General features: G+C 48.7%; 2 protein-coding genes across 2 annotated transcripts in view; one reads left to right on the plus strand and one right to left on the minus strand.

The window, feature by feature from the left end:
• The window catches only part of LOC144141155 (PIH1 domain-containing protein 1-like), a 77,859-nt gene that overhangs the window by 27,042 nt on the left and 37,308 nt on the right, over positions 1–13,509 (minus strand). The gene's annotated exons all lie outside the window — the stretch shown is intronic.
• Positions 1–13,509, plus strand: part of LOC144141157 (uncharacterized) — a 34,769-nt gene that overhangs the window by 1,463 nt on the left and 19,797 nt on the right. The gene's annotated exons all lie outside the window — the stretch shown is intronic.

The following is a 13,509-nucleotide window of genomic DNA, read 5'->3' on the forward strand; positions in this document are numbered from 1 at the left end:
TTATCACTTCAAAAAAATAAAATGAAGGAAGTTCACACTTATAGTAGCACTGATGGACCCAAGGTCGTCGCGGCAGCGAAGAAGAAGCAAATCGGCTCCGCCGATACCCAGCTTTCTCGCCCAAAATTCTGACCTCTCAGGAACCTAGCAAAACCACGTCAGGAAAGTGATATATGGCATAAAGCAAGAAGCAAACGTGAAGATAAAAACACGGAAAGAATTTTCCAGGAATCTGAATATGTTGTGTGTAATTCGCTGTCAAATCTTACTCCCCATGTATTTCTAAGGGATAGTTTCCATGGCTCAAGAACCTAGTCGCGCAACGTGCGAGACTTGAAACTGTGCACAAAGCAAGTTTTCGCCCCCCCCCCACCCCCCCCCCCCCAATATTAGCTGCGGAAAATAACTTTACATTTCGCTAAATAACTACAGAGTAATCACTGTTGAAAGGACTGCCATGAGCGAGAAAGCTGCACACCGTGAAGGTTGAGTACAGGTTCGCTACCTTCAAGTCTTACGCGTTAGTGTGAGCTTCCTACATTTTTTTTTCAACTCTACCTGAAGCTCTCATAGTTAAAAGTCTATACCACTAAGTGCCTCCAAGGAACACTCAGGTTAACCCAACGGGCCTTGCAAAAAATGGCAGGAGTAACGCTTAAGGACAGCAAACTATACGGGGTGTCCTAGCTATCATGCACCAAGATTTAAAAAAAGAGCAATGGCGTTACTCGAAGAAAACCTAGTGCGTAATGTTTGCAGTACTGTGGAGAAGCGGACAGTAATTTTTTCGTTAATGATACTTCGCTAATTAATGGTAATTAATTATCTAACTCGAGAAGTACTGTCCTAATCACTGAAGTGTCAATGAGGCACCTGTAGGTACCCACGAGGGGCATCTAACTTCGGTGTTTTCAGCGACGAACTAATTGCGTACTCATTTATTCTGACTGATGAAGAAAACCCGCGAAATATGAAAAATACCACGTGACGGCGCTTCCGCGCGCATTGTAAAGCAGCGTCCCCAAATAAGCGGATTGAAAGCAACTGCTTCGCCTGTCACCCGCCTGAAGAGACAGCGCATCACCTTGATAATGGCATGCATCGAAGGAGCAGCAACAGCAAGATTCGCGGGGCGCGTGTGCAGATAAGGCACAAATTCGGTCACGATTTCTTCTTTCTTTCTTTTGTCTATTTCATTCTGGTTAACTCGGAGGCCGCCTGTTTGAGGGCATTGCTTTACGATGCGCGCGGAGGCGCCGTCACGTGGTATTTTTCATATTTCGCGGGTTTTCTTTATCTGTTAGAATAAATAAGTACGCAATTAGTTCGTCGCTGAAAATACCGCAGTTAGATGCCCTTCGTGGGTACGTACAAATGCCTCATTGACACTTCAGTGATTATGACAGTACTTCTCGAGTTAGATAATTAATTACCATTAATTAGTGAAGTATCATTAACGAAAAAATTACTGTCTGCTTCTCCACAGTACTGCAAACATTACGCACTAGGTTTTTTTCGAGTAACGCCATTGCTCTTTTTTTAAAGCTTGGTGCATGATAGCTGGGACACCCTGTATAGCACCCCATGTTAAAGAGCAAACTCGGATGCATGGAAGAGATCCTATGGCTCAGCGTAAAACGAAGAAGTGGGCTCGGCGTGTAACACGGAAAACTGACAACACCGGTGCACCACCCACACAACACTGGTTAACCGAGAGACGGGGGTTGAATTTAGCAAACCTGGAGGCAAAGAATGGGCGTCGGTAGCCACTAAAGGAGCTCTGATCTAGTGGCTCTAGACGTCACAAGACAGGAAACTGACCATCTGTGCTTTTTATAGCGCTTCTCTCTCTCTTGCTTTCGCAATTATCTTTCGCTTGCTTTCCTGGTTTCTTTTCTCATCCTAGACCTTTCATATGCCGAATGGCAAAAACACGAAGTGAAAGAAAAAAGCTGCCGGAACTTGCAATGGGAGAGGCCTTCGTTTTCGTGCTGCATTTACGGTCCCACACAGTCGGAAAGAAAGCGAACACGCGGACGTAGGCGTCGGTGACAACCGTTCACACATAGTTTCATTCGCGAGCCAAGCTCGGCGTATCAAGGACCCACCCCCCCCAGTCAAGTCCTTCCGTTAGCCCAAACCACGCAATCCATCGGCCAATCAACACGCGACGACAAATAATGGGAACTGAGAAAACTAAGGACAAGTCGGTGCAATTAGCGTTGCCTTTCAATTCGTGATCTCCCTAACCGCGAGATGGCGGAGCTTTTGGAGACGCCAAGTGGCAAGTTTGGGTAATCACAAAAAGGAACGAAGGCGTCACCAGTTGCGGGAAATGTACGCGCCAAGGCGCATGGTGACGAATAACTGTCAATCGATCCCTGATCAGCACTAGAGGCGAACACGAGTACCTCGCAGGAAGCAATCGCCCCGCGCGCATCGGTAGGCATCGCCAGCCCTGGTCCGTCGCTTCCGCTGGCCCAGATGTGCAATTTCGAGGTCAGCGACAGAAGCTGTGGACACTCCCACACACGCCTTCTTCCGAGGAACACGTGCGCGTGCTAATACAAGGCTCCGGAGCTAGCGATACCGCTGAGTACGGGATACCGTACAGCGGTCACGGAAGTAAAATAAAATGAAAAAGCAAAGCTGCAACATGCCAACGGTGTAAATTTCATTCGTCAACGGACTTCTGACCACGCTTGTCGAGCCTTACGGCGATTGGATGATTAGCAAGCAGCCTGTCCCAGAAGAGTCCAACGTGACCGAATTACTCAAAATCGTTTAAACGTTACCACTTTTGCGTTCGGCGGAAATTTTCCATCTGTACGAAAAAAAAAAAATATCGACTATCTGTGACAACGGCCTGCGGAGCGTCGTCCCGCGAATTTCAAATATGCAATGAAGCAATCAATGAAATGTTGCAGGATTTTTTTTCTTGCCTAGCGTGTGTGCCCCCCCCCCCCTTTTTATTTTCTGTTTTTATCTCAAGGGCACCGCACCGTTCACGGTTACGTCATCCGATCACGCGAAACACGAAACCTCCGAAAAGGCGGAAAAGCATGCGTGACGAAGCCATGGCCAGGTGCACGCCCGGAAGCCCCGCTGCCATGGAGACCGACAAAACAACGGGGCCACGGGGCGAGACTTCAAACGAGCCGACGAAGAAAGAGAGCAGCCACTGTGCACACAACGTTAACCACCGCTGTCAGGCAGCAAAGCGAACCTTCCCGCATCACGCTGGGGCACGGAGAAAAAGATGGTAGTTGAAACTGGTGACTCGTTGCGGTGCTCTATTTGCGTTCGTTCTACTGCTCCGAACGCAAAACAAGTGGCCGTTAATGAAAGCGTTCAGGGGAGAAAAAAACAACTCCACACTTGACCCGATCCCATAGCTTCATCTCCCAAGCACATCCCGCCGTTACTTGATAAGTAGTGCTGTCCGACAATGTTATCATAATTCGTTAGTCTCCTTTCTTTTGCCATGCGCCCCGCCGATACTGCTTCAGGTTTCACCGATCGTCATCAGCTAGAGCACGGATAATTAACCAGTTCATTATGCGAGAAACTGCAATAATCCTTCAGTTGTGTCCTTTACATTTTCCTTCAGTGATCATGCACGCACGCAGATGTCTTCACGAAGAACGGATCGCAACTGCCGGTAGTCACAGGAATATAAGCACGTGGTCGCAGTTGCCGATCGCTATCGCTCACACCTTCAGCTCACAAGCTAACTTCACTTCTTGTATTTCTTAATTCCCGCGAACGCCCAGCAGGGCTTACGTCACCACAGTCGCCAGAACGAAACCTCTACACACCAACACATGTTTTTTTTTTTTTTTTTTTTCAAGCGAAAGCTTTTTTAGTGGAACCGATGGCGTTCTGTCAAGACCGGCTGGTCAACCGAAAAGCTCTGACCTCTGGACACAGCGCGTGAGTGACACCGAGCTTCCATTGTGCCAAAACGGTTACTCGAAATTCGCGAAAAAGGAGCGGTTCCCCATCTCGTGAACTACGTATCGGCGTACATTTAGATCATTCGCAAATGCATTTACTTAGCGCACGAGAAATCGCCACATGGGTAGTATTATTTGTTTTCTGACAGAACGCCATCGGTCCGCAAAGACAGCTTTCGCTTTAAAAAAAAAAAAAAGCAGCCGCGCAATGCCACCGTTATTCACATAGCGCAGTGAAACGGACTAATCGCGCTTACACATCACGAGAAGATCGTGATACCTGCATCATCGTCAGCTTAATGCAGGTAACCCTTGTGGCTCGTGGTAGGCCTCAACAGCTGACCGCGCATCAGCCGCTCGACAAGCATAGTCCCGCGACACATATGCAGTGGCCCAACCGAACCTTCAACTGTGCTTGCAGACGCTAAAGGAACGTGGTATTTTTCTTCGGCTCTGCACATATTCCGCAGGTTCAAATCGATCGTCGTTTTTCGCGGATACATCCTCGAACTGAGAGTCACGTGCGAAGAGGCGGAAACGAAGGGTCATTATTGGGGAGCATGATCGGAGCGCAAAACCACGACCTGCATACACTTAAGAGGCGATCGAAGTCACGTGTTCCGTTGCGCGTGCACGATCACGCAGAAGCGATGGGCACGCGCAGAGGGTAATTTAGACCGGCCTCCGTCCAAAGATGCGCAGCGAGCGCTTATTACGGGGTCGATAAAAACGTGCGCATGTCTCGCGTTGTATAGCTAGCTATCCGCGGTGAAAATAGTGGCGACCATACAGGAAAACCTCCGTCCGTACGCTGGCGACAACAGCCGCCGGCTGTACCACGTTGCCTACGCATTGCGTGTCTCCTTTCTCCAGGACACGCAAGGCGAGCGCTGGCTCCTGTGGTCGCGAAGGAAGCAGCTATTGCCGTTGTCACCTTCCATGCAACCGTTCCAATTCGTCCTCGCGTTACCGAAGGGTCACGACCGGTTACGTATACACCCCGGGGCAAGAGTTTCCAGGGTGTGATTTCGATGTTCAAAGTTCATTTCCTTGCTGTCTGACGGCTGAACAGTTTACTTGTACTCGTAAGCGAAGTAACGCGCGCTTCGGAGCATCATCACCACCAAACGCGTAGAAGGAGATTACCCTGCAAGCAGCGGAGAAATGAACTCCGACTGCTGAAATCACGCCCTGTAAACATTTGTCGCCGCGGCTGTACAGTGCACGAACTGGCTACGTCCTTTTACCACCGACGTTCTGCAAGCCGCAGACTGATTCGATTCTAGGGTATAACGCGCCAACGCAGCGCAGGCGATGAGGCGCGCCTTAGTGGAGGGCTCCGGATTAATGTCGGCCACCCGGGGATCTTTAACGTGCGCCGAAATCTCGTACACACGGGCGTTTTTGCTTTTCGCCTCCATCAGAAAACCGGCCGCCGCGGCCGGGAATCGAACCCGCGTCCCCGTGCTCAGCAGCGCAGCGCCCACTGAGCCACCGCGGCGGGTGGAGCCACAGACGGGCGATCTGCCTTCAGTCGATAAAGCTTGCCAGAAGATCGTGGGTGCAACCGAGTTCGCAGCACGCTCAAGGTTGTCAGTGCTCTTCACAAAACTGCGTAGTCCTTTCCTGAACGCCCAGCCCTTCAGGCGCTCTTTGCCCTGGCTGGCATAGCGCCATAAATATCCAACCATCATCTTTCTTCAGACCCAGAGGCAGCACTCGACGACACAAAGGCTTCGGAATGATTGCCTTTCCAGACCGCAGCCTGCTGCCGCCCGCTCAGTCTGTACCCACATCACTCACACGTCTTTCACGCGTGCGCGGTTGCACCGCCCCCACGAGCGCGCGCGAAGGTGTCAAGATGGTGGCCTTGCTCTGTCGCGAAGGCGTCGAAATATCGCGCAATGCTTTTGTTTCACGCGGATACCTGCACGGAAGCTACAGCAGGTGTCGACTTCCGGGGGTGAAGAGCGCGCGCGAGAACACACCGCGTTTTCCATACAAGCCGAACATCCTGTAAAGAGAACAGCGTAAAGCAAAATTTAAAACAAAAGTGACTTTTTTCCTCTTCCTCGCAATTAGGGAAGTTCACCTCCTTATGCACGTTTTCCATAATCACACTTACCTTAGAAAATTGTATTATTGGCTCAAAAACAGTTTTTCCGTAAGAAAGTAGTAAGTGACCACGACCCAATTTAGAATATGCTCGGTGTTTTTTGTAATTTTTTCCATCAAGAAACTCCCCGCTCCAGATCAAAACGCTAGTATGGAACCAGCTGCATTAAGAAATCGTTTGGTAGCCATTGCATAGCTGAATTTTCCGCCAAGGCAATCCAAAGACGCTGTGCACGTTTTTTCAACATTTGTGCTTCGGAGCCGCGCGGCAAAAAATGTCTTTGTTGGGCTTTACACTCTCAGGATTGCAACACTGGATGCTGTTCTTTCATTCAATGATGGTAGCATCCCACGAACCAGCATTTTGAAATAATTCGGATTGAACACTGGGCGGAACACCACCATCCAGTGGCTAAAAGAGGTTGACCACAAGCAAAAATACTTTGCGAACAGAGCTGCACGACAGCTCACTAAATATAGGCAAGGCAGGACAGACGACAGGCTGCAAAGCGAAAAAATTTTCCGCGTATCTGCTCCTTTCGTTGCAAATGTCGTCAAAAGACGATAGTCTTTGTAGACATTTTCCAAGGAAATGCCCCCCTTTGCTTTCCCGCTCACCTCTCATTCTGTTCCTGTACCGTTCGCGCTCATTCCAAGGTAAACACACTAAAGGTTTGCGCAAGGCGATTTGAATTTACCGCGTTCCACTGCTACAGGCCGGGTTCCTCGATGCCAGCGCTGCAGTACGGCGGAGACGCGCGTGAATGGAGGCGGCCGACTAGAAGGTTTATAGAGCCGCGTGGCCGTGCTTCACGTGCGTTCCAAGCAGAACGTGGAACCTAGCTAGTGGAACCTTTCGTTGTTGTTGCCGCGTGATGTTTTATATGCCGGCAGGAGGCGGCGGTTTTTTGCCCTAGATGTACAATATCATTTGCTATCGAAAAACCAAGCATCCATAAATGTTTTAATAGGGAAACACTGTAAATATCCCTTGTGTACTAATTTCCTGTCTTCTATTTGCGTAATGTCTTGTTCTTGTTAAACAAAGTTGACAAGTATGAACATATAAACCGGGCTTAGACGTTTACATGTGGCTGTTAGTATATAAGACTATTGCGTAATATCAATTTTACTTTGGCCGGGTGGCTCAATCGAGTCACAGACAGACAGACAGACAGACAGACAGACAGACCAAAATTTTTGGGTTTAAGTAGCCCAAGAAAGACTATCGCCTTTAAAAATGACTTCGAAGGTTATTACGAAGCTGCTGCTTACTAAATAAAGGACTCTAGTGCACTCTTAACAAAAAAAAAATCTCGTAAAAGGGTAGTATAGCGGCTGTATTTATTAACTCCTTACAAACTTTACTACCCTTCAGAGCGGTACGTAGGTCCTGCCACTAAGTGTGAAACCGTTACTAGTGTATAGACCATGCACTTAGTAACTGCTGCTTGTTTGATACTTACATTCACTGATAGTACAAACTTCTATGAATTATTGAACATTATAAATACAACCCTTTTCCCTATTCCAAAAACGATTACAAAGTTTTTGCATATCCACATGCTGACTTGTATCTGCTCACATTAAAATGCATATTTCTGAAGTTATCGCGAATAAATTGAGCAAGAAAACCAACGGAACGCACGAGGAGAGCGAGTATAACTTAGTTACCTTAAAAATATATCTCTTTTTGCTATTATACCCAGCAGCGGAAAATCCCCTGATTGCGTCGGTGGGCTTGTCGCAAAAATCAAGAGCGATATGTGCGTGTCGAGTATATCTATGTCGTGCTGTGCGCTCAGCAGATCCACATTGTCACGCGTAGCTTTTTACTGGGTTATGCATGACCAGTTAGTAAAGGCACTAAGTGCCTAGTTTACACTGAGCCACGTAACTCGTTAGTGTTCTGTTAGTAAGTACCACGTTTTTTTTTTCTTGAGTGTGGTGTTTGAGGCAAAGAAGTATGGTTTGTCACCTTTTTTTTTTTTAACTTTAAACTCAATTATCTCAAAACAGGGTTTTTAATTACGTCGCTACCATTATGTCCTATCTATATCTTCCAGGATAACCGGCTGATTCTTTTTCCCTGTTATCTGTCGTCGTAACTCGCCTTCGCTAACTGTCAGGATGACTTTTTTTACGTCTTTATTTCTGCATTTAACAGGTTAGAAACCTTCCGACAGAAATGGGGGATTTATGGTGGAGGGGGAGGGGTGCCGCTGTCCACGTGTTCGAGGTGGGGTGGTCCCGAGGTCGGCTCTGCAAAGAAACCACCGGGTCCTCTCTCGGCCTTAAAATATTGAAGAAAAGCTTAATGGGAGCTCCAACAAACACGCTATTCTAACAACCTCCCTGCCAAATCTCCAGTCCCCTCGGTGAAAACAAGGCAGTTAAAAAAAAAACGAAATTTTTAACGCCATTCTAAAGTTAGACTTTCGTTGGCCCGTTTAAATAAAGCGGGGGGCCTAAACGATGCACCGGGCGCCTGTATTCAAATTTATTAAGCAGATCTGGACCGTCCGCCTTAGATTGCACCGTGGACACGTTGCATATACAGTTTAACGCACCGACGCAACGCAGGTGACGAGGCGAACCGTAGTGGAGGGCTCCGGATTAATTTCGACCACCTGGGGATCTATAACGTGCGCCCAAATCTCCAACACACGGGCGTTTCCGCTTTCCGCTCCCACCAGAAAAGTGGCCCCCGTGGCCGGGAATCGAGCCCGTGTCTTTAAAGCTCAGCAGCACCACGCCTTGGCCGCTGAGCCACCGCGGCAGGTGGTTGCCTACAAGTGGTGCCTGCCTGCGTAAGAAATCGCCTCGAGATGCGCTAAGCTGTACGTTGCTGTTTTACTTGAAATATTCTGGTTGTAAAATAAGCCGGACCACTGAACTTTACCACTGCATGTCACTGAATATTTACCATCGAACATTTACCGCCTAACTTTTAGCACCGAACTTTACCTACCACGAAGCAGTGAACAAGTGCTGTATGGTACATTCTTACTTTTTCTATGGCGCAGGCATCCAAATACGTGAGCGATGACCGCACAGAAGACATCTAGGGCGCACCTTAAGCAGGCATCCAAATACTTGAGCGATGACCGCACACAAGACGACGCCGTCGCCTTTAGCGGACAGAACGCTGCATGCGCAAGTCGCGCAGCCACAGCCCGTGCGAACGCATGTTTATGCGCGCCAACGTTTACCAAACGTGCCGGGCGGTGGCAGCCGCTAGAAATCCCGCGGAAAACAGGAAAGCAGACATGCAAATCACGCAGCGTCTCGTCAGCCGGATATCCGCTTAAGTCACGAGCCAACTCACAGTTCCGGTATCGCGTGAGCACTCGGGACCACCTACCGACAACCCCGTCATAGAAAACGGAGCACGGGCGGAGGAGACAAACGCCCGTAAATAGGCTTTCCTTCGCTGGAGAAGCAGCAGCACATTTATTTGCTAAGTTGACGACGGCGGCCGCCCGGGCGACCAGGAAGCTTGGGGCTCTTGGTCTGTGCAGCGCAACGCCTCCTCCTACTGCCCACACGCGTGATTATTTTTGGACAGGGACTTGACTTGACTTTATTGACTTTATTTGGCATCAAGGATACATGATGCAGGAGAAAAAGCTGGCGTGATGCCAGCTTGACAAGGCCGGAGGCCCCTCCCCGCTCCCCGAACACACTGGGGCTGACCTCTCGGGTATCCCCGCATAAGGTGCTGAAGGAACTGGCAGGCAGTACAGTTAGGCGAAGGGTATACGGCTGGGTGAATAAGGTGCAACTTAGCGGGATTGGGAAATGTGTTCGTTTGCAAAACACGCCATGTGTGTTCTTGATAGAATGATGAGTTGTGTGTGTGCCGGGGGGTAGGTGCACGGCGAGAGAAGCGGCAACGGGTGGTAATTTCATTGTATGTGGTCATCCGGTCTCTTACGGATCTGGCGCCATTAGAGCAACGAGCCGGGTTGGACTCGGATGGTGAGTTCTCGAGCCATACTGTGGGCAACTTCATTCCCCTCCAGGCCAGCGTGCGCCCGAGCACAGATGATTTTTACGGAGGTCGTTGGGGGTGCTTCTTGCAGGCGAAATCTCGGCCGCTAACACGTTGAGGCGCGGCAAAGGTGTCCTCGACTCCTCGACCTCACATGGCCTCAAAACACACCGTCTTCCTTGATTTACCAGCTTTGGATAGTCCGAGGGTGGTCGGGACCACTCTAGGAACAAGAGTATCGAGTACTTTATAACTGAGCCCCTGCCGGTCCGCGTAGTTCCGGACTTCAAGCCAGCCCCACAGTCGCGGTGGACGGACCGAACGCGCCCTGACGCGGTGTGACCCAACTGAAAGAAGTCACGTCACATCTTCTTGAAAGATTGCGCTTTTCTTATCCTATATATTTTTCAGAAATGTGAAAAATATATGCCACAAGTACACACCCTAAACAAGATCCTGCTTAGCACAACGGAAATAGCATGTTTAAGCGGAAATACACCAAACGTAGAATCAGCGTGCGAAAAACCGTGCGCTTGCCAACAAATGAACACAGGATATGTGGACTATACCACCGCATGTCCCATGGGTGTTTATTTCTTGTTCAGCGCTCTCTTTTTTTGCGCTAGGAAATTATGCATTAATAAAGCACACTGTCACATACTAGCAATCGTAGATTTCAGGCGCCACAACGTTTGCGTTAGCGTTGCGTAGAGACTCCATAAAGCGGAGTGCTCTAGTTAAAATCACAATTAAGAACTTGGATGATGACAACGCGCTCGAAACGGTGCACAAATTATGCAAGCATGAAGCCGTCACGGTTTCCTCGCAGGTGACATCACTATTTCAGCAAGTCCTGCAACTTGACCAGTGCATAAACGGCACCTGGAGGAAGAGGCCTTTCTCGGGAACACGGATGTCGTCGGATGTATCAATATTACCCCGTTCAAAGAAGAATGCTGTCTGCATATGAATGAGAGACGACTTTTCAATGAGAGACGACATATCAATGAAATGAATTCCTTCTTGCGCAGGTTAAAATTCAAGCGGGCAGCTTTCCAAGAAAGCAGCCGCCGATACCTCGTTCGCATGCGACACGACGTACGTCGGCTTGTGTCGTAGGGAATATCACGTGACGTCAGCGATACACGGTGAGCGACTGCGTCACACAGGCGTGGGGACAAACCCTTTTCAGCAGGTAAAACTCAATGCGCACGCAACACAGTTGCCCCAGAGCGGACGGCCAACGGTGTTGACGCCGCGATCGGAACAGTCGCTTTGTGCGTAAATTTCTCTGAAGGTTGTGCCGCAAGGAGGCACTCTGGCTCCAGTATTGTTTACAGCTTGTTTCGACGACCTTCCCATGACGCTGGTTTGGGGAAGCTATAGGACAGGAATGAACGGAAATATCAAACCCGGGATTTATAAACGGAAGAGTTTCAGTGGTTGCATAGCGGAAAATGATTTAATACAACCACAGGCAAACTTCGGTGCTGGACGAGAAGTGCGGCATAAAAATTGCTCTTCCTCAGCAACTACAAAAACAATGACAATTACTCCTTTTCGTGCACGCAACAATGCATTTAAATACTCCTTCCTTCCAAGGACCATTACTGAATAGAACCAACCTGCTAACACCAAAGATCAACAGCTTTCACTTACCCTGTTCACATCGTGTCTTAGTGTTGGCATTATGCCTTGTATTTTTTCTTTACCTATGCATTTGTTGTTTGCTTTTTTGTGATGTTCTCATCATTTGTACCATCCTACCGAAATCCCAAAGTGGGATTGCAGTATAAATAAATAAAATGAAGAACGTGAAGACAGGTATCTATCTCTTCGTGAACGAGTGCGTCAAGGAGGACGACAATCATCAACGTTCGCTCCATGAATAAACACAACCCAGCGAATGAATTTAGTTTTTTTTTTTTTTTTCGCCACCGGCCGAGGAAAACTCGCCTCATATCGCGCGTTAACTCAAGGCAACGGACTTCGTCAGCTCTACAAAACGGCTCGCATGCGCTTTAGAAATACATAATGTAACTCTTGGGCACCGCCCATTATGCTTAGCGAAATTCATTCGCGAAAGAGTGGCAAAGTGCGAATCACCCGACGTGTGAACGTGACTCTCTTCGTTACTCCTTGCCCACAGCTTTACACGCCAAATGCACGGTAATCCGCAAGATTACCCACACTACACATGCGCGGCCGGTGGATATGTACTCTTGCATGGCAAGGCAAGGGCTTTTTCGTTGTAATAGACCGTTTAATAAGAGGTGATCACGGAGGGCCGGCCAGCTTTTCAAGACGATAGTCTTTCTTGGGCTACTCAAATCATTGTTGTTGATTGATTGATTGTTGGGTTTAACGCGCCGACGCCACGCAGGCGATGAGGCGCGCCGTAGTGGAGGGCTCCGGATTCACTTTGACCACCTGGGGATCTTCAACGTGCGCCTAAATCTCGTACACACGGGCGTTTCTGCTTTTCGCCTCCATCAAAAAAATAAAAAATAAAAAAAGAGAAAAAAACCGGCCGCTGCAGCCGGTAATCGAGAACGCCCGCGTGTTTTTATATTTCGGGGCGTCGTAAAGATACTGTAGTGGTCGAAATTAATAAGAGCCCTCCACTCTCTACGGTGCGACACATTGTATACGGTGTGTGTAGCTTTGGCGCGTGAAATTTAACATCTCGAATTTTAAAATTTAATGACGCATCCAGGCCTGCCTTTTTGCGTCTTGATCACGCTCACGAATCCTTTCCTATTCAGCACTGCTTTTAAATGGCGAGCTTTTCACAGCACTCAGATTAATTGATTGATTGTGGTGTTTAACGCGCCGACGCAACGTAGGCGATGAGGCGCGCCGTAGGGGAGGGCTCCGGATTAATTTTGACCGCCTGGGGATCTTTAACGTGTGCCGAAATCTCGCACACACGGGCGTTTTTGCTTTTCTCCTCCATCAGAAAAGCGGCCGCCGCGGCCGCGAATCGAACCCGCGACCTCGTGCACAGCACTCACATTAAACAAATTGCTCAGAACGCCCTGCTCGTATACGAGCTCACCTGGAACCGAGTAATGCAGATTACGCCGTCAGTTCACATTGACAACGTGCAACGCTGTACGAAATTTGTCGACGTTATAGCACAAGAAAAGTCATTGAAGGATTGTGCTATAGTAAGTTTCACCGCTGTCCATCAATCAAAGCACCATTTAATCAAGCTTTGTTCATTTTTCCCCCGTTTATTTTTGGTAAGAGAACACGTCCAATTCTATGCCGCTGATTGTGTTCCCGCTATCCAAACGCGCATAAATAGCCCAGGAAACTCGTCCCGATTTTCAGCGACGCGCGCTGAAGGCAACGACAAGACAGAGCGGGTCCAGGGCTGCCCGGTCGTGGCGTTGCTTACATTAGAGTGTTACAGCAGAGCGGAGAACCGATACCAGTACG

Source organism: Haemaphysalis longicornis, unplaced genomic scaffold (assembly GCF_048455015.1).
Source record: "Haemaphysalis longicornis isolate Haplotype H1 unplaced genomic scaffold, Haemaphysalis longicornis Haplotype H1 scaffold_6, whole genome shotgun sequence".
In the NCBI taxonomy this organism is placed as follows: domain Eukaryota; kingdom Metazoa; phylum Arthropoda; class Arachnida; order Ixodida; family Ixodidae; genus Haemaphysalis; species Haemaphysalis longicornis.